Source organism: Lactuca saligna, chromosome 7 (assembly GCF_052625555.1).
Source record: "Lactuca saligna cultivar CGN05327 chromosome 7, ASM5262555v1, whole genome shotgun sequence".
In the NCBI taxonomy this organism is placed as follows: domain Eukaryota; kingdom Viridiplantae; phylum Streptophyta; class Magnoliopsida; order Asterales; family Asteraceae; genus Lactuca; species Lactuca saligna.
In genome coordinates, this window is record NC_136423.1 from 61759227 (window position 1) to 61762157 (window position 2931).

General features: G+C 29.3%; 1 pseudogene; it reads left to right on the plus strand.

Annotated features, from left to right (window-relative positions):
- The first annotated feature begins 226 nt into the window (after window positions 1–226).
- On the plus strand, window positions 227–949 carry LOC145006338 (putative germin-like protein 2-1; annotated as a pseudogene).
- The last annotated feature ends 1982 nt before the right edge of the window (window positions 950–2931 follow it).

Below are 2931 nucleotides of genomic sequence, written 5' to 3' on the forward strand. Positions count from 1 at the left end.
AACATAAGATATATGTATTAAACAATAGGATAAAAAATCATGCAGATTAGCCCTATATATATATGGAACAAAGCAGCTTCGTAAAGCACCAAAAACCATCTGCATTGTCCCTCTTATTCCTTAGCTTTCATTATTATTATTATTATTATTATTATTATTATTATTATTATTATTATTATTATTATTATTTTATCTTTCTTTGCTGTTATTAATTATATTTGAAGAAATGTGGAACAGATTCATTTTATTGAGTGTTGTAGTTTTAACTTTTAGCTACCTTGCCTTAGCCTACAAGCCTAGTCCCCTCCAAGATTTTTGTGTAGCCAATCCCAATAGCTCAGGTATATCTACTTACGTGCTCTTTTATATAAAATCTTACTTGTCTATTAACAAAATATTGCCTTTAATGTGCAGTCAAAGTAAATGGTGTAACATGCAAGAACCTAATGCATGTTCGAGCCGAAGATTTCTTCTTCAGTGGGCTACATCTCAGGGGTAACACATCAAACCAATTGGATCAAAGGTGACCCCAGTATTTGCGGCTCAGTTACCAGGGCTAAACACTTTAGGCATCTCAATGGTTCGAATTGACTATGCACCATGGGGACTTAATCCTCCTCACACTCACCCGAGAGCCACAGAGATTCTTACAGTTCTTGAAGGGACTCTACAAGTTGGATTTGTCACTTCTAATCCGGATAACCGTTTTATCACCAAGGTGTTGCAAAAGGGTGATGTTTTCGTGTTCCCTGTGGGACTTGTTCATTTCCAACGGAATGTGGGTAACGGAAATGTTGTTGTTATTGCTGCATTAAGCAGTCAAAACCCAGGTGCTATAACAATTGCAAATGCTGTTTTTGGAGCAAATCCTTCAATTCCAGCGGATATTCTAGCCAAGGCTTTCGAAGTGGATAAGAGTGTGGTGGATCAGCTACAAGCCAAGTTCTAAAGTTACAAACACTCCAATGATAAAAAGGTTTACAGTTGATGTCCATGTGATAGTTTAATTTCATTCTTAGGCTTCTTTTGAAGGCCTCATTCAAATTTATTTATGTGCAATTGTCTTTTCAAGTTGGTATTTATTCATGGTGTACTTCATATATTCTGTTGGTTTGATATGATAATGGTCATATTTGCAAGTTTTAATTAGTAACAACAAAATATTACATGTAGAGGACGAATTTTACACTCTTAAATCTCACCAGGATGCAAGAAGTTGTATAACCAATAAAATCTAGAACACAAGCGAGTATGATGTATTTACTTTGCTGCATAACTACACATACTTAACAATGTTAAGGCTATCTCCAATGCATTGAATTCTTAGAAATGGATTGTAATATCAACATTCCACTAATTATATCATTTTAACTATTAAACTCTATACTCTACTCAACTCTTAACAATTCAATGGATAATTGAATTGTGGTTATTTATTATAACTATTTTACAAATAATATTAATAAATAAAACTAGAATATTACAATATTTAGAAATTAAAAATTATAAAGACAAAATATTAATTAATGATTACAATTTAGAAATTAAGAGTTACAAATAATACATTAAATTAAAAAAAATATATCTAAAAACACATTTTACTAAATATTATATTTTATTTTAATCTAGTTGCAACGATTTTTTCAAATTTGACGTCCATCTTCTGAAATGGTTATGGGTTCAATGAAAATGATTGAAATCTTTTCACTTCTTACATTTCTTCTTTAATTTTCGTTTTTTCTTTGGGTGCATTCTTCATATCTAAAGATTTTTGGTAGCGTTCAAAACTTTTTTTATTTTCTTCCATATATTTTTCAAGGATTTCATCAAGTGTATTAGCAGATGACGAAGTTGATTTGTTAGCTTTTCTCAAGATTTTTTATATTTGTTTTATTGTTTAGAATAAAAAATATAAATTACGTTAATATATTAAGTTATTAAATATAAAAATGAAATTATAAATATAGTATGAATTAAAAAGATAATAATATATAGTTTGTTAAAGAAAAAAAAAACAAATAAAATGTTTTCTATATAAATGGTTATATTAAATTGAGAAAAAAAACCAAAATCCTATATAACGGTTGTATGGAGATTAAACCTCCATTGAACTCAATTACAATGCAAAGTTTATCCCATTGAACCTTGTATCACCCTATTTTTGTTCATTAAACTTTTCATTGAACTTCCATTGAGGATGATCTTAATTTTTTCAATAAAAGTAACTTTACGACTACCGAAACAACCAAGATTACAAAGCTTTAGGCCACTATACTATTAGGTTAAAGGGTGTGGTGTATTTTTTTGCCAATGTTAAAAGAATGTCATCTAGGTGTCACATTATATTTTACCTTTTTTATAAGTTTTACCTACGAACTAGTGGTGTGGTAAATGGTTTTACCTATGAAGTTTATTTTTATTTATTATTATTTTTTTATATATATTTTTTTCAATTTCAATTTCAAATTTTTAATAAAAACATAGTAAAATTAAAAATTACATTTTAGAAATCCTAAAAATAAAAAATAACATGAAATTAAAAATTACATTAAAAACCGAAAAAAACATGAAGTGAAAAAAATAAAAAAAAACCTAGAAAACAAACATAATATACAAATTTCAATTGCATTTGAGCTTATATTTTTCACGAATCGAAGCCTTCACCAATTTAACTGCCTCTTGATCTTCGCGGTCGAGGTGTCTCACATCTTGCATCAACAACGAATATTCTGTGAGTTGAACTGTTTTAGCCATATGTTTCTCCAAAGTTATATTCAATTGCGCCATTTGACCTCTCTGTTTCGACTAAAGAATTTGACGATGTCGCTTTTCCTTTTCCTTTTCCTTTCCCTTGAGCTTTTGCTTTGTCCTTTCTCAATGGACGAGAATGAGGGTGTATTTCTTCGATGTCGTCATTATCATTGTTAAGAT